At 39.9% G+C, this 19,327-nt stretch overlaps 1 protein-coding gene across 4 annotated transcripts in view; it reads right to left on the minus strand.

Moving 5' to 3' along the window:
- The window catches only part of CHST9 (carbohydrate sulfotransferase 9), a 247,153-nt gene extending 233,429 nt beyond the window's left edge, over positions 1 to 13,724 (minus strand). For 2 of the 4 annotated variants that reach the window (XM_045459561.1, XM_045459558.1), the window contains exon 1: positions 13,551 to 13,723. The gene's annotated coding sequence lies outside the window, so the exon portion shown is untranslated. Of the gene's footprint in view, positions 1 to 13,550 lie in introns of all 4 variants that reach the window. The other 2 variants (XM_045459560.1, XM_045459559.1) reach the window with 2 other exon arrangements.
- Positions 13,725 to 19,327: the final 5,603 nt, after the last annotated feature.

The following is a 19,327-nucleotide window of genomic DNA, read 5'->3' on the forward strand; positions in this document are numbered from 1 at the left end:
GAGAGAGAGAGCAAGCAGGAGAGGGGCACAGAGAGAGAGAGAGAGAGAGAGAGAGAGAGTCGTAAGCAGGCTGTGCACAGAGCCTGCACAGATGCACAGAGCCACGTACAGGGCTTGATGCCCTGAACCATGATATCATGACCTGAGCAGAGATCAAGAACTAGATGCTCAACCAACTGAGCCACCCAGGAGCCTTGTTTTCTTGTGGGTTTTAGTCATATATCAAGAAGCACCACTACACTTGGTCTGGTTATGTGAAAGGTACATCTCCTAAGCAGCCCTAATTGTTATCATAGGACCATGCAAAGTATTCTTACGGGGACCTGAGGACAAATATTCCACCATACACCTTAATGGGAGGATAACTATTTTAAATAGTTATTTTGAAGTTGAATTTTTTCTGAAGAGAGAATTTATCACAAATTTTGTAAGTATTTTTAATTCAACTTCTTTTATTTTGCGCCTCATATAGAATCAACCCTCACTTTACTGATTAAGCAGAGAGCTTTATTTTTTGGTAGTTGTAACTGTATGGTACTGGGCTTTAGGTACCTGCTTCTAATACATGAAACTAACAGTGCTTGCCCACCTTCCAGACAATCTACAGTTGAGAATCACAATGGATTCTAAATTTTAGTGGGGCCCTGGCCAGATCTATTTTACACTGCATGTTGCATTCTGTTATGTTGTGCATCTTGTAGTGACAATCATCAGTGGTTTCATTGTTCTACAGGCAAACACCACAGGATAGATTGTCTCCTACGTTGCCTAAAACGTATTCTCTTAAGGACAGCTTTTCTTAAGTGTGTAAATATAACTTACAGATTGTTGTGGAATGATGAATGGAGATATTTAGATACTTTGGAGAGGACACATTACTAATGGACTAAAGAACTTCCAAACATCCTCGCTCGCTTCCATACATGATAATGATCTCATCTGTTGGCACAGCTGGCTTAAAATGACAGAGTATTTTACCCAATTTTTATTTTTAAAAACATCTAACCTACAGAAAAGTACCAATAACATGGTGAATACTATACAATCGTTATCTATATGAAACAACTGCTAATATTTGCCACATTTGCTTCTCTCTCCAACATTTAAAACAATTTTGCTGAACCGCTTCAAAGGAAGTTGCAGAGATCGCGAGATTTCACCTGCAAATGCTTTCAAATATATCCTTTCCCCAAAAAGACATTCTCCTGCACAACCCCAACATGATCATCATACTAAGGAAATTTACCACGGATGTGATACTATTCTATGATCTACAGCCCATATTCAGATTCCTCCAACTGTCCCAATAGTAGCCTGTATAGCTCCACTCCCCACCCCCAAACCAGAATCTGATCAAGAAGGATACCTTGCAGTTAGTTCCCAGTCCCCTTTAATCCTGAACAATTTTGTAGGATTCTTTGTGTGTGGCACTGACATTTTTGAAGTATCCAGGTTGATTATATTGAAGAATGTCTTCTAGTTTGGAGTTGTCAGATTGTTTCCCTATGATGTGAAACATTTTTGGCAGAATAACTTCTCAGGTGATTATGTGCCCTACTTCATATGTGTGTCATATCACATGATGTCAATTCGTCCCGCTTGTGGCGACATCAAGTGTGATCACTTGGTTAAAAGCTGGTATCTGCCAGATTTCTTCTTGTAAAGGTATCTTGCCCACTTTGTAATTAATAAGCAACCTGTGGGGCGCCTGGGTGGCTCAGTCGGTGAAGCGGCCGACTTCGGCTCAGGTCATGATCTCGCGGTCCGTGAGTTCGAGCCCCGCGTCGGGCTCTGTGCTGACAGCTCAGAGCCTGGAGCCTGTTTCAGATTCTGTGTCTCCCTCTCTCTGACCCTCCCCCGTTCATGCTCTGTCTCTCTCTGTCTCAAAAATAAATAAACGTTAAAAAAAAAAAAAAAAATAAGCAACCTGTGAGATGACATTTAGAGATAGCATGAATATCATGTCCCCCAAAACCATTCACTCTGGATAATCCCTTAATGACTGTTAGAGTGTTGCAAAACTGTGACTTTATAATCCCATCATTTTTTTAAATTATTAGCTTGTACTCTTCAGTGAAACAGGGCTTTTCCTTCTAACCACCACCGTCTGCATATACACATGCACTACGGGCTCGTGCTTCGTTTCCTATTCGATGTGCTCTAATCCATCACATACGTTATTAGTTTTTATGCTCAAATGATCCCACATTGGGCCTTGAAGTGGGAGTCCCTTAAACCTGGCTCTTAAGTCCCTCGGATGTGTCTCCATCACATCCTTATTTTCTGGCACAGAGTGTTCCAGGCTTGGCAGCTTCTCTCCTCAACTAGTCAAAGCAAGAAGGCTTTAAATAAAAAGGAGACAAACTCAACTCAATTTTAATACAGCAACTGGAATTTAGGCACCAATATTAAAACGGTATCTAAACATAGTAAGTGCCAAGTAAGTAGGTATCTTCCTTAACTATTTCAGCCATAGTTTGAAGCTTCTGTGCCATTCTTAAAAATACTTTTTTTGGGGGGGCGCCTGGGTGGCGCAGTCGGTTAAGCATCCGACTTCAGCCAGGTCACGATCTCGCGGTCCGTGAGTTCGAGCCCCGCGTCAGGCTCTGGGCTGATGGCTCAGAGCCTGGAGCCTGTTTCCGATTCTGTGTCTCCCTCTCTCTCTGCCCCTCCCCCGTTCATGCTCTGTCTCTCTCTGTCCCAAAAATAAATAAACGTTGAAAAAAAAAATTAAAAAAAAATACTTTTTTTGTTTTTGTTTTTGTTTATTTTTGAGAGAGACAGAGACGGAGTGAGAGTTGGGAGGGGCAGAGGGAGACAGAGAATTCAAAGCAGACTCCAGGCTCTGAGCTGTCAGCACAGAGCCTGACACGGGGCTCGAACCCACAGACCCCAAGATCATGACCTGAGCTGAAGTCGGACACTTAACTGACTGAGCCACCCAGGTGGCCCTAAAATACTTACTTTTAATTTATAACCTAGACGTTTATGTTACTCTTTCAATTCCATATATTTATTCTCATTTTAATTTTTGTTCTCCTTCATCCGGCTTATCTCCATACAGGGGCCACATGGACAGGTAACCTCCAAAAGGTTTTCCTCTTCTTTTCTCCAACATAATACAATCTTAGATCACTGTCTAATGCCAAAATATGCACAAATAGCACAGCATAAAACTCCCATAAGATGAAGCCTTTTAAAATTTCTATAATTATCAAGAGACTTCATATGTCATAGGAAATAATGTAAAGTAATGCTTGCTTAAGCTTTTTTTTTTGAGGGGGGAGGTAAGGAATTCAATAGCAATTCAATTTCTTTACTTTCTAAGAAAATGTAGCACTACTTAAGTCACCTCTGAATGAATCACTATTATAATACTAGAAATTGAAGAAAGAGGAGAGTGATATTTGGGGAGATCAAAAAGAAAGAAAAAGGTGGAGCTTCAAAGCTTTCAAGTTTTTATTTGTGTGTTTTCATCAGAATGTGAGGGTGGGTGTGAGCGGGTGTCTGTGTATAGTGTATTTGTATGCACGTATACACGTGGGGTTAAAGACAGGGATGTCCAGTCCACGTTTCTTCAGCAAATACTTACTACACTGCCACGATGACCAGGCACTGCAGTGTTTTCTAGGGATAGAAGGACCATCAAAACTACACACTCTACTCTAGTGGTTGATTAAATAATTACACAAACGAAGGTGAATTTGCAACCATCTGGGTGAAAGATAGGAATACATAAATATGGACACATTTATGCATACAAACATATACATGTATATGTATATTACAAGGAGATTTGGCTCACTCTAGGGAGGAAGAGATGGTTCACTTGAGAAAATGACATTTGGGTTGGTATTTGAAGTACTAACTAAGAGTTAAGGGGACAATACTTTGGTACGTGTGTTCATGGGTGTGGAGATGGGAGGGAGCACGGCAAGTCAAAGCAACTAGAAGAAAGCCAGTCAGTTGAAGCAGAGGGAAAGGGTGGGAACATCAAAGAGGTGAGACTGGAGGGGCCCAACATTGATGGATTTTAAAAAACCAGGTGCACAGCTTTGGGCTTTACCAAGTAATGGTAACCCATTTGAAGTGGTATGTGTAGTTAAAACAGTGATAACTACAATTGCATTTTGAAAAGGCTTCTCTGGCACGTTACTGGAGGATGGAACTGCAGGGAAGCATTATTAGATGCCAGGAGACCAGGGATGTAGGCCCTGTGGTTCTGTACACAGTGGAGGGTGAAAGATTAGACTTGGGTGATGGCCTGAGGCAGATTTGTAACACACTTAAAAAAAATGTATTATTGAAATGCAATTGACATACGGTGTTATATTAGTTTCAGGTGTATAATTTATAACATACTTTGGAGGTAAAAATTAACAACTGGGTGAAGGCTTTGATATGAGGTAAATGAGAGGGGATGTCAGGGATAAAATGGGAGATTGGGAGCTGGGGAAATCTGGAGGTTGTTGGGATGAGATGGGAAAAGATCACAAGTTTGATTTTGACATGTTTTACTTGATGTTTCTTTAAGACAGACAAGAAGTGGGGTGCGTGGGTGGCTCAGTCAGGTATCCGACTCTTGATTTTGGCTCAGGTCATGATCTCACAGTTCTTGAGAGATCAATCCCTGTGTCAGGCTCTGTGCTGTCAGTGCAGAGCCTCCTTGGGATTCTCTCTTTCCCTCTTCCTCTGCCCTCCCCTACTGGTGCATTCACTGTCTCTCTCAAATAAATACGTAAACATTAAAAAAAAAAAAAAAAAAAGACAGATTAGAAGAAATACCAAACACATAGCCGGGTCTACAAGTGGGGAACTTAGTGGGACTTCTTGAGAGGTAATTATGTCTTAAGGAGTGTTCTGCATAAAATATATGCCAATAATTTCCAGGAATTCTAATTGAAGAGTAGTTAGTATAGATATGTTGGGAAAATTCAAGGTGAACCAAAGTTCTAAGGTATTAGATAAACAATCTCTCCTACTTCGGAGTCTGGTAATTTGCAAATCCATTTCTATTCTAAATGCTGTTATAACTCTCTGAACTGCAAAATCTGAAAATATGACTCTCCTGGACTTTTTAGCAAACCACAGAAGTGATAATGTAAGTATAGGATAAATACCTAAAATATTTAACAATCAGTACATTTGGATTCTGGCCACAAATAACCAGTAAGACCATCCCACTGCATCTAGCTGACTGCCAACCCCATCCCAGTAATGGAGTCTCATTCTCTAATGGTAAAAGTTCCTAATTGAAAACAGAGTGCAAATATTAGAAAGTAAAAGAGTGTTAATGGTTCCTGCTTTTAGTCCAATAATGTCGTTCACACATAAGCATTTTTTTTAATACGTTGAGAAAACTAATTGGAGGGGAATAAATTACCCTCACTCTAATCTGTTCAAAGAAGGCTGTGGGAAAATCAAATTTATTTAGAGATATGTTCCTAAAACATCATGCCTGCATTTCAATTTTGGAATTTCTTTTTTAAAGTAGATAATCAATGCCATCACTTTATTTAAATCTTCACAGACTGTATTTGCTTCAAGTAACGTGTACCTATAAGTCACAGCTCTAATTTTCTCTGTGATCATAAAGGAAACAATAAAAATGACTACAAAGCTAAGTGAACTCTGAGCTTCTTGCTTCTGAAACTAATGGAAAAGCAAATAGTACATTCTTCGTTTGAATTGACAAAATTGTCTTATTTCACTTTCCCATTTTCACATATTGCTAACAGAGGCTTCTGGAATTTCTTTCACTACGCTGACTGGATGTATTCTTCCTTTTCTTAACCACATTCTTTAGTGTGTTAGATCTCAGTTTAGGGTAGTAGTGAAGTGCGATAGTAAAAGGGGGTACAATGAGGCCAGTGACTGGAAGAAGTCGGATCTGTTTATTCCGGCAAAAAAAAAAAAAAAAAAAAAAAAAAAAAAAAAAAGGTTTTTCTGTTGTATGGTGGAGTTAACAGTGCAAAGAGGGAGGAGGGCTTTGCTTTCACAATCTCTGCCTCTATTCCCTAGAAGAGTAAAAAGCATAACAAGAAAAGGCAGATTTCCAATAAAAATTCACTGCCTACGCAGATCTTTGTGCTGCTCAAATGAAAGAAACTCCTTACTTTCCTTATCACCTCCACAATTCAACACCCTCAATTTCACCTTCTCTCAATTCCCACTGCGCCACTACACTCTTATTAGAAATTGTAACAAAAGTAGACCAAATAAAGTTAGGGGTCAGTCTGAGGTTGAGCGTTGGGCCATTCAATTGACCAAGAAGCTTCCAGTAAGAATGAACAATATACAGCAGAACAATCATAGATTAAATTGTGTTGTGCACAACTGCTGCAGCCCCTCTGTAGGAAAAGCTATCTCTCATGACTGGGTAAATGCCCTTCCCGGTAGAGAATCTTGTGATTGCGTGAAAACAATTGGCTATTCTTTCTCATTCTCTCTCTCTCTCTCTCTCTCATGCACACACACACACACACACACACACCCCATGACTTTCATGTTAACTGCTAAGAGCCTACATTAAAAAGTTTCTTTCTTTAAAAATAAGAGATACACAATGTTATAAAAGACATCTAAGATGGACATGGGAGTGGAAAGTAATCTAAGAAAATAACCAATTCTTACTTACAACTTGGTAAGTTCAAGATGCTCACTGCAGCTAATACTGGAACAGCATTTCGTAGAACTCTTAATTCTCAAAAGCGGGTCTTACGCTATGGTCTGGTAGTGCAAATATTAGAAGTGAAAATTTTGAGTTCCCCTCTCAATTCCCTCCCTTGTTTCTAGGGTCTCACGCTCTCCCGTATGTTGCATATACAGGGAATCTTCAAAACCTTCTTATTTCTCTGCAAATACTCTATATTTTGCAGAGAGCAGAGATGTCGGTGTGCTTTTAGTGTGTCAACAGTGCAAGAGGCTACATACATCTAGGACAGACACCACAGCAATCTAACCACTTCTCCTGGCCTGACTCCTATATGCTAGCACAGGACACACTGATTTCAAACAACATAAAAAAAATTCTAATACAACACTTTATTGGGGTGGTAACAGATTTTGGCCTCTTCTGTGAGCATACTTCACAGCATTGTTTTAGGGTACAACTTCCGATATTGGACCCGTGCAGTTCTTTGTTTGCATAAAGATGTTTCAAGGGCATTCAAAATACAACCCCCAAAATACCTACTTTTCTGTTTTCTCAGGGCCTGAAATTACATGTGTATACATATATGTATGTACATATGACATGTGCATATATACATATACATACACACATGTGAGTGTGTATATTGTCTCTGTCTGTATGAAAGCCTTCAATGCTTTTTGGAGACCTGCATTTAAACAAGGTTCAGGCCTAGGAACACTAAAATACTAGTCAGCTTGCGTATTAGTTTGTCAACACTCATAGCCACCCACCAAAGAGAGATTTCTAAGAGAAGGGAGGACCAGAAGAAGTAAACTCTTATAAAGGTAACAGTGACAGGAAAAACATCAAAACATGAGTTGAGTTTGAAGGTCAGTGGCTCAGCAGGACAGTTCCATGTAAAGAAAAGAAAGATAGATGAGTAAAGGCATGAAGAATAATCCATGCCATCATAAAAATCTTGTTTATCTAGTCCTATGGATCTCCTCAGGGTGAGAACGCCACTAGAGAATATTTTGGGAAGGGATGGTTGCACTCTGGTTTGTCACAGTTACTGGGACAGGAGAGTATGGTCAGCTTTCAGTGAGGAGAAGCAATGCTAGTTAACGAAGAATTTCCCCACATAGCCCACACAACATGCAATGTCCCACCGAACTAAACCTATAGTGAATATCAGCCTATAGAATATGGTACATAATCATAATTAAACATTTTATACGAATTTCCACTGAAAGCCCAGAGATTGACAATTAAAGTTGCTGCGGCAAGTAATTTAATCATTCCACGTAGTCTGTCTCCTAACTCCAGAATTGATAGACCACGATAGTAATAGAAAATAACCTTAAAGAGGCAATATCAGCATAAATCAATAATTTTCATTTTAGAAATGTTTTACCTGTTATTATTGATGATATGGTGGGTAACCTGCAGAATCCCTTGAAGTAGAGTTCACACTTGTAACAGGATGAAACTATTCCATAAAATAGGTTTGGAATTTTGGTGCAAGTATATTAATAGTATTTATTCTCTCATTTGCAGAATATCACACTTCCACATTTTCTCCATCCTGACAGTCTATAATTTGACTTGGCATATTTTCCCTGGAACGATTCCCATTATATCCTTTATCACATACAAATAAGTCTGGTTTGTAATTATCCCAACATACTTTCAGTCTATCCTGTTCTTTCACCTTCTTATACTTCTTGTATAAAATGTTTTATTTGTCTTCAATCTAAATTTATTCGTTACATATACATGCAAGCTTCTGCTACTTTAATATATGCTGCAGTGAAGACATCCTCAGACATTAGTAGAGTTGCAAATCACAAATTAATTTTAGTTTACTGCTCCTTTTCATTACAGATATTTTTGGTAACTAAACTATTGATGAATTACATACATTTCAGGATTACATACATTTCACAAAATGTTTGCTGTTAAAAAAGAGACTAAGAGGGTTGAGAACCACGGTTTGGTCCACAAACCATCCACCTCAGTGGATGATAGAAGATTAAAAAGTCACAAGCCTTCTGCTTCTACCTCTGTACCATTTCATTTCATGACTATCATGTGGAGCTGATACTCTGATGGCCAGAAAGAGTTAACTCCCCTAACTACCCAACTTACTACATGGGAGCTGAATGAGTCAGGAGATCAGGTTTCTAGTTTCTGCTCTGCCACTAACTACCAGTGTGACCTTTAGCTGCTCACAGTGATCACCGTGGGTCCCTATTTCCTTAGCTGTAAAATGAGGGCATTGGAATAAATTACTTTAAAGGTCCTTTCCAGCTCTATAACAAAATGCATAATTTTGATTCTAAGACTTAGGCAACTGATCAGAAGAAACTGCTGCCTTTAACAAATGTATATAAAATATATCCCGTGGGTCTCAATTATATTTCCAACCACAATATTTCTTTTAAAATATTCAGTCTAAAGACTCAAGTCTTTAAAAAAAATGTCACATCCTATAGAAAATAAAAAATGTTTCCTCAAAAATGAAGTACCCCTACACTTTCAGTAGTGAGCACATGTATTATGAGAACATAGTCACCACTCTGAGGGGGGACACCTACTTTCTTGCCATTCTGCTCACTGTGGTAAAAGTTATAGTTTTAGTTTTTGCTTTGAATTCTTGAAATCAAAATGATCTTCTCTGCTTTTCCAATCATTTATTTTTAGCAGCTCTAACCTTCCCCACAGAGGTTTTCTAATAGTCCACAGAACTAACAATGCAACAAAATCTATATACAACTAAACACGGACTATAAACAAGGTGTTTAACAGCCAGTGGTATGGTGTGAATCAACTTCTTATTCAAGTAACTATTTCATCCACAACCAATTTTACCCTAGAGCTTTTGAAAAACACAATAGAAATCTGTTAAATTACCAGTCTTGCTGAACTTCAACTATTTTATCTAACCAGGTCCTCGGTAACAATAGATACTTGAGAGCTTCTCTTCAATGAAATGTACTTTGATTTGGAGCATAGGAACAGAGATCAAATGGGCCAAACACCTTATTCTGGTGGTGTTTCTCCTTTAGAAAGTACCTATGTAAGGCATAGGACTATCACCTTAACACATACATATGTGTATGCTTTAGTAAAACCTTATGCTTACAGATTCAGCTTAGTAAACCAGAATATTCCTGTTGGGATTTCTGGAGTACCCCACTATCATTTAAAAAAAATATTAATCACCTAGCTTACATGTAAAGTGGGATTGAATTTCTCCAATTTTGATTGAATGACTTATTTTTCCCAGAGACATGTCTAATTCTTAAAACATATTCATTAGATAGGTATACAGTCAAGTCTTGATCATGTTTCTGTGAATTACATGTATTCTACTGCGAAGCTGCCAGGCCAGGTTTGCTTATTTCTATCACCCGGCTCATTTCTGGGCAGCCTGCCACCTCCCTTTAAATCGTTTTTGGTGTTTGAGGTATATAAACTCATTTAAAAATTAACCTAAATGAAACAAAATAATTAGAAAGGCAACTTGCCCACAATAACAATGAAACTCTTTTTTAAACCACACATGTAATACGTTCCAAAGACAAAAACAAATGACTTTTTAAATAACCATGATTTTGGATTATCTTTGCCTCTATTCTTCTCATTAACATGAATAATTCAGGGTGCTTACTATACATAGTGAAACTATTTCCCCTCAATAATTCATTTTTAGTATTCAGAAAAGTAAGATCTAACACATCCTTATGTATTTACAAGGGTTTAAATTAAACCATATTTTTAAAGGCAACTTAACTTTCAAAATTATCTATATAGTTTGGGTTCATTCCCTTCAGTGCTATCCTGGTAATAAGTAAGGAGAATCTTATGCTTTCAAGGCAAAAGCAGTATAGAGCAGCGTAGCAGGTTAGAAGGTAGAAACCTCACGTTTCTTTGGTTCTTGATGTTCTTCTAGTACATATGAAGTGTTTGCAAAGTGTGGGCAAGATTGCCAATATCTTTTTCCTTAAAAATATGAAAGTGCTTTAGAACACTACACCTAGATTTGAATAAAAAGAATTTCCCAACATTCTGCCTGCATCAAAGGAACAACATAGTTATTATGCAACTTAATTTCGAGTGCTAAAAACATCCTAACGTTCCAGGTGTAGCTACAGCAAACATCCCTAAATGTGAAAGGCTTCTTGGATTTGGGGGGCAGGACTCAAAACCCCAAATATTGTTCCACTGATGACATAAACAAGATGAGGGGTGTGAATCTACCCCCTGGTTACATACAAACGCATCCAGGTTCCCAAACACAAATATAAAGACTACTAACATGTTATTGATATGCTAGGCGACACCTAAACCCCGATCTATGTGGGAAACAATGTGTATATCCTAGGTCTACTTAATTTGGGGTTTGGAATATTAAGCTCCCGTTTTGTAAATTCTTCCTGGGGAGATGTTTTATCCTTCTGGAAACACACTAAATTTTTGGAGTCACGGCGCTGTTTAATGCACTGCTTCAGAGCACCAAATGCTACCCTGTGACCAGCAAGAAAGGGAAAGAATGTCATCAGGAGGAGCTCGCAGCTGTACTAATTCTCAGCTTCTCTTTGGTAACAAAAAGGTGGGAGTGGGGGGACAATCAGGTTTCACTGGAGTAGACACACCAGCTTTGGCCAAAGGCTTTAAAACTTTTTTTTTTTTTTTTTTTAAATTTTTTTTTTTTTTCAACGTTTATTTTTGGGACAGAGAGAGACAGAGCATGAACGGGGGAGGGTCAGAGAGAGAGAGAGAGGGAGACACAGAATCGGAAACAGGCTCCAGGCTCTGAGCCATCATGAGCCATCAGCCCAGAGCCTGACGCGGGGCTCGAACTCACGGACCGTGAGATCGTGACCTGGCTGAAGTCGGATGCTTAACCAACTGCGCCACCCAGGCGCCCCAAAACTTTTTTGATTTCTTCTTTCATTGAAAATAAAAGGAGAGGAGTTTATAGTATAACAAGCCAAACACGGCAGTTGCCAAACTTGGGTCAACATCAGATAGCATGGCAGATTTCAGGATATTCATGGAAATGTATGAAATGAGGATGTATGTTTTGATACCTGTGAAAATAAAACATCGCGTTTTAAGTAAGTGGGAGAGAACAGATGGTTGGTAATGATTTAAAACATTTATGTATTTGGACTGTCACCAAGCCTCTGTATTAAAAAATATGGTGTTTAGTCAGTACATACCAACATCTATCTGCAAGGTGTTCATTTTCTAGAAGATGCTACTATAATAAAGGAGATAAAACTCAAGTGAGGCAAGAGGAAAATCCTTCCTGCTTTCTCAGAGCATGCAATGTGTGCCATTTCTCATTGACTATATTCAATCAAAATGTTGTCTGTGTGACGAGAGGATTTTCATTTTTCTTCAATAACTAGTCAACTATAAGTGTCCAGGATTGTATTCCTTCTGAATGCATTGGCTAGAATTCTAATTTTGTTCTGTGTATTTGATTCACTTTGGCCGAAGCCCTTAAAACCCCCTTAAGCAACAACAAAATTGGGTAGTCCAGGGTAGTCTTGCCCATGAAGAAGGATAACAGGCATAGTGTAGACAGGCATATGGTGTTATGATTATGTACTGGAATTGGCAGCTGCCAGACCACTGAATCAGGAAGACAGATAAATATTGGATATTGTCACATTGTATTTTGGTGAGTATATGTGAGTCCACAAGAAGCCTTTGTCCGTTAAACCCAGTGAAAAACAGTGACAGAACTGTACACAGAGAGATTAATGCAATGTTTGGAGTTAAAGCGAAGAAAAATAAACACTGTGAATAATACTCTTAATTACTATCAAAACTACTGAAGCGGAGTCCCATTAAACATCTCCAGTGTTTTGATTTGGTTCTGATAACACAGTGGGGAAAAAGTCACACAAACACAAACTATATCATGTACTTGCCATCCCTTTCAAAACCCTGGAAGATTCGGGAACAGTTTGCCGGTGGGAGGGAACTGGGGGGTGGACCGCAGGCAGTTGAGCCAGGAGGAGCAGCCGGTCAGGCTTTGCACCTGTGAACTTACTTGGAAGTAACTCCTGACAGTCATCAGACAGAACACCTTTTAGCTCTCTAACAGAAAAGTGCTGGCAGACAGGATGTTCAAACGGGGCAGAAGAGCGAGCGGGTAACCGTGACCGTAGGAAAGTAACGGCAGCAGCAACACAACAATCACGCCGGTCCTACTCTTCCCCAACCCACTTCATCCTTCCCTCCTCCCCCCCCCCCCCCCACGCCACCCCTCCCAACCCCTTTGCTGGAGCCCGAACGACCCGGGCTCTGATTCTCCTAACTTCCCTCCCACACTGCCCGCAGCCTTCGCAAGAGCTTTGAGCAAAGTCTTGGAGCGTGAGGCCGATGCAAAAGAGGCACCGCTGCAGAGATGCTCATCTTTCTGCCAAACACGCTGGAGGACCGGATAAACCGGCATCAGAAACTCAATACCGTGCCCTGGGTGTCCTCCTTCCAGCCTCTGCTTGCGCCAAGTGGGGGGCTGGCACCGGGCATCCCGGAGCCCGGGGCGCCCCGCCGGACCCAGGAGTCCAGCACAGGTAAAGTTCGGGCGCCCGTCCTCCTCCGGCGCCCTTCTCAAAGTCCTCCTGTCCCCTCCACCTCCCGGCCACCCCTCCCCTCCAAGCAGGTCCAGTAAAGTGAACGGAAGTGGGTTCACACATTGGGTGCGGAGCGAGGGGGAGAAGGGGTACAAAGGCAAAGAAAGATGCCTCCCTCATCCAACAGAGGTGCAGTACCTGAAAAGGTGAGGATGCGCTTCCCCGCCCACGCAGACCCCTCTACCTCCGGTGCTAAGCGCTCCCCGCGACCGCGGCCCCCACCGCCCACCCCATCCCCGGCCCCAACCCGGTGCGCTCACCTCGCGAGCACCCGCCGGCCGGTCCCGCTCCTCCAGGAGCGCAGCTTCGCGGGAAACTTCCCCGCGCTTCGGGGCAAACTCGGCGGACTCCTCCCCGCCGCGGGCCGTCGGGTGCGCAGGGGCGGGCGCGGCGCGCGGGGAGCAGGGGCGGCGCGGAGCCCGGCGCTCGCCCTCGCCAGTCCGCCCGGCTGGCTGCGGCGCCGCCTCCGCTCGAGCCCGCTCCCGCTCGCTCTCCGTTCCCGCCGCGGCCGCCGCGCCCCCGCCCGCCCCGGCGGCTCCGCCTCCCGCCTTTATCTCCCCAGCCGCGCGCCGCCCGCCCCGCCGCCCGCCGCTCGGTCTCGGTCGCCCTCTCTTCCCCGACTTTCCGGCTTTTCCTCCGCCGGCCCCTCGCCCTCCCTCCCGACCCCGGCCCGGTCGAGGCTCGAGTGCCATCCGGTCTTGGTCTGGGAAGTAATTATCCTCGTCCTTTCCTAATTCACCTTCCCCTCTTCACCTCTGCCCCGTCTCGGATTCCTTTCCCAGGTGTTCTACAAACACCCGAAGGACAAATCAATAGGTTGGCAGGTTATTGCAAACGTTGACTTCAGAGTCTTGGGATTTCTTGTGCTTCGCATATTGTATATATTTAGATTTATATAAACACCTTTTATATATTTATATTTATACACACACGTATGCACATATTGATGATGGTCGGGCGGTAGGTGCAGTTAGGAATATGTGCCGGGGGTGAGTTCAGTAGCAGGTTTCTGTAAGGCAAGGGCTTCCTTCAAAAAGAGCAGTGGCCATTTACCATATTCCAGACCTCAGAGATCTCTCAGGCCACGCAATTCAAAATCCAGCAAGCTGAAGTGGGCAGTTTGCAAAGGGCTTTGCAAAGACCCAAGACTGGGATCAATTTTCTTTTACGGTTAAAGGAAACGAACCAACGGTTCGTCGGGATTTAAAAAGATTAAATCTTTAAAAGACTTAAAAATTAGTTCCAAACGTTATGCTAGCAACAATTTGACCAAACTAGAGCCAGTAAAGTGGACAAAACCCTTGATGGGGCGTTGACTTGGGCAGTTTTTATGAATTAAAGGAAGACGTTTGAAAAGTGGTAAGTGGTTAAACCTACCACACTGCTAATTAGAATATATATATTTTTCAAACTGAGCTGTTACCAAGTTTCTGCATTTCCAGTTGGTCTTAGTCTTACTGGTGGCTTAGAAATAACATGGGGTGATAAGGAACTTTGATTCATTGAGGAAATGCTATTAAAGGAATTTCTTTTGCCTGATCTTTTTGAAACAGATCTCTTTGAAACAAAGCCTGATTTTTTTCTAAGAGTTTTATTTTTAATTAATATGTCTGCTGGTTTGTTATGAATATTTAGCTCCGATAATGTCTGTCTTCCACGCAGTGAAGGTTCTTATTCACCACTAGAGTGTACCTCTTTTCCTGCAGTTGGACTTTCAAAGAAACAAGATGGAGTCCCTGAGCTGTTATAAACTGGTAGGCAGTTGATGAGTGCTTGTTGAATGAATTAACCAGTTTCATTTAGTCACTTTCAGTTTGGTCCTATGGGTGTCATTCCATGTTCTATGCACTCTTGGAGTTGTAACCATCATTACATAGAGCAGTGAAGAAATTGCAGCCTGGCTCAGAAGAGCTGCACTCTGCTTTTTGGCTGCTGAAAGTCAGACAACTTTTGTTACCGGTACCTTCTCATTCGCAAAATAAAGGAGTTGAGCAAGAATATCACTATAACTCTATTATTTCCAAAGTCTTAAAATTTTTGTAGCTCCTGGGGGAAACTGGGTAGGGTCAGGTCAACTTCTGAATGAATTTGCTTGATTGGTGGGCTGCTAGGCATTGCGAATCCCTTGTTGGATGAGACTCTATTTCATTCATCTACCATACCAGATTAAACACTTACAACTATGAGCTGTCTTCTACTCCTGATCTTTCGTCCAAAGCCATTAAAGATATTTTTAATGACTAAGAAAATTGAATTTTGTTAATATCCGAGGTTGATGAATAAAGGATCAAAGAATCACCTGAGTGCATACCAAGCATCATAAGATACATTTTCTCACGGCATTTGATTGGGAGTTATATGGTTAAGTGAAAATACTGCCGTTTTAAAAAATTTTGTAGTTAAACTAATTTAATTTTTACATAGTGAATTATTTCTGAAACATTGGTTCACAGCATGTTTCTAAACTCTCTAGTCTATTAATTTTGTTTAGTTCCTTGAATGCCTTAAAATGTTTAACTATTGACTGTTTCTGGGCAAGTATGAAGCTTCTGGATCATTGATCCTTTAATGTGTAGGTTAGTAACAATTATAGTCATAAAAGGAGTTTCTGCATCAAATTATGAGTGCTTTTGTGGAAGGAGGACTTCACCATCATAAGGCAGATAATTATTGGACTAAAGCATAAGAAATGCAGTCAAACTTGACTTTGAAAATATAAGCAATAGTATTAAGAATGAGCCCAGCAAGCTGCTTATATTTTGTGAGAGATGTGTGTAAGGAAAACAGGGGTAGAGGGTAGGAAATGAGTAAAGAAGGGTATTTTTCTGGTATTGCATGTGCAAAACAGATACTTTAGATGTGAGCACAGTACTAGTATGAGATAGCTCTTAGTATTGTTGAGTTTGTGTTTTTCTTTACCCATGCACTTCTCGATGATGGCTTGCCTTAATGAATGGCCCAAATAATAATTCAGCAGAAATACATTAAGCACAATGTACAAGGCCATTGAGGGTTGCAAATACCTCTAAACCATCTGATTTTTGGTCCCAACTGTTTTGTTGAGGGAAAGCAGAGATATGTTTACTTGGGAAGAAGTACTCTTACATGAGTCAATAGAGGATAGTCCAGTAGCTACAGGAACTTCTCTTGCTGTTATTCTGTACAGCAGGAGTAAAACAAGAAAAATAATGAAAGAACATGATATATGTTGATTCACAAGCAAGGGAGCACAAGCTTTCCCGCTAAGCCAGAAGGGGAGAATAACAGAACTCTTGTAATGGATGATAGAAGGCATTTTATCCAGACTTTTCTGAGGGAAAAATAAAAACAAACAACTTTTAAGGAAAAAGAGGTTTAAAATGGTTTTTAAAAAGCTTAAGCTAATGAGATGAAAAGGAAAAAAGTGCTGGAGAACAGGATTTAGATCTATGAAGATGAGCAAGTCTTCTCTCCCTGGGCTCTGTTTTATCATCTGTAGTCCTTGAGGTCATTGAACTGGACAGGCCTAGAACTCTTCCACCTTCTAGAACTCTGCAACGTCAGGTCATGATCACTTATTTTGATTACGCTATTCAGATGATTATTCAACTTCACATGTCAGTTCATCTGCATAGTGACGCCCAATGCATATTCTAATCACAAAATAAAAGGCGAGTGTAGGCTTTTTTTCTCCGTAGATGAAATTCAAAACAAAAACAGGAACACGCTAAAGAAATGTGGTACTGATGACCTGAAGTTGATATACAGGATGTAGAATGTGGTATCCTACGAAGTCGAACTTCCTCTCTGAAAGTTAAGATGAAAACATCCTATTTTCATGTCAGGAATAAACAGGGCAAAGGACAAAGCATTAAAATTTTACAGTCAAGGAGGAGTCTGGAAGTATAATGATTTAACTCCGTGCTACGGTGTAGCAAATTTTGCAGTTTGAGGTAGACCAAAATTAGTATATAATGGGGAAAAAAAGAAATGCCACTTGGCTCTGTGGGCAATGTCTTTACCATTTTTTTTAGAAAAGAGGCTATTTCTTTAAAAATTAAGAAAAATATCAAGGATCAGATATATATAACTAAAACACAAGTGAAATATTCAGAAAAATATTGAAAAAAAACTCACAGGGAAAAATACATGGAGAAAGCACAGGATTAATAGTAAATGAGGAAGAACTGTGATCCCTAAAGAACGAAAACCTTTATCTGAAAAAAAAAATGTTGGCCAAACAGAAAAACTAAAAGATAATTATAAGTAAATAAAAATGAAACGAGATGTGTTTTATGAAATGAAAATGAAACAAGATGTATAATCATACATATAATAAAACAAGATGTTTAATATAATTTATTATACATCTGCTGCCCAAATACAGCAATGATTCAAGGTCAACTAAATTAGAATAGTCAGCACCTAATAGTCTTAGTAAATAGAGCAGGTCAATAAATATGTATTGATTGGTTGATTGAATAAGAACTGCTTGCAGTTATTTTAGGAAAACCAAAGTCCCTAGGGAAGTTATGTATGTCATTTCTTAAACTAAACAAGTATGAATTTCCTTTAAAAAATAACAAAAAACAAAACCTTTCCAATGGCCACTTTTTAAGTCCTAAGCAATGAAATTTTATGAAAAATTTATATCGTGTTTATGTATATAGAAAAACCAAAATTGGAAATTCATAAAATGTGGAAATATAAGTGTGCCTTTTTATAAAGAAATTATATTTTACATCTTTGATGATTTTTGACGGGTGATTGGAATTGCAAAGATTCCAATCTTTGAGTGATTTACCAAAAAAAAAAAAAAATGCAAAACTTTTCTCTAAAATGGTATGTGGATACATACATTTTTTATTTTCTAAAGTGGGTTTCAGTTTCTGAAATTGGTGGTCAAGATATTGACAGATGACTTCAAGACCCCAAGTGAAAATAAAAAATAATTTGCAATGGTCCGAATTGATGAGGGGCCTGCCATACTGTAAATTTCAACAGTATCTAGAAAAGAACGAGTGATGGAGATTTCCTTGAGAAATATTTTACTAGTTAATTCACCAACCATGGCTGTCCAGTCAATGTGGACACTCCATGTTGGTGCCCTGGGTACAAAAGTTAATAAAATGAAGTCCCTTTTAATAAAGTGGTAACTAATGGATTCACATCACATATCATTACATTTAGAAATGTTAACTAAGCTTACAGGAAAAAAAGGGAAGGATTGCTGGAGTAAAAGAAAAGGAAGAATTAAAATCGCTTTATATGGTTTCTATTCAATGATGTGTGTGAATGTGTGTGTGCGTGTGTGTGTGAAAGGGAGGGAAAAAGCAAGCAAGCTTTTAAGAGATTTGATGAAATCAAGAGAGTATGTCAATGATGTATCCTAAGATAAAATATGGCATTTGAGGGCAGAGAGTAATTCTAAATCCACCCCTCCTATGCAATGAAATATTTCCTTGTCCAGCACTGGGAGTATTTGTGATATACGGCTCACCTCACCAAATCTAATATCATTTCAGCCCTGAGGGACTCAGACCATGGTGACTGTCCTAGCCTTTCTGAAGACTTTTTGTTGACTGTTCATTCAAAATGTGTATTGTTAACAGGAGGACTTTTTTAAGTGAAGGTAAAGAAAAATTTTTGAAAACCAATGTATAAGATGAAAAATAAGTATAAAATTTAAGAAATCTTATATTTGGTAGCCTCATAAAATTTTGTATGTGGTATCAGCAAGGTATTACAAATATTATTTTCTGAAGTGGATACTCAAAATAGCTAAAAACAGCAAATTCAGGGATCATTAGACACACGCTATTTATTTATTTATTTATTAATGTTTATTTTTATTTTTGAGAGAGAAAGAGAGCACGAGCGGGGGAGGGTCAGAGAGAGAGGGAGACACAGAATCCAAAGCAGGCTCCAAGCTGTGACCACAGAGCCCCACTCAGGCTCAAACCTGTGACCCTGAGATCATGACCTGAGCCAAAGTCAGAAGTGTAACTGACTGAGCCACCCAGGTGCCCCGACACAAGATATTTATTTAGTTGTTTAC

The sequence above is a fragment of the Leopardus geoffroyi genome, chromosome D3 (assembly GCF_018350155.1).
Source record: "Leopardus geoffroyi isolate Oge1 chromosome D3, O.geoffroyi_Oge1_pat1.0, whole genome shotgun sequence".
In the NCBI taxonomy this organism is placed as follows: Eukaryota; Metazoa; Chordata; class Mammalia; order Carnivora; family Felidae; genus Leopardus; species Leopardus geoffroyi.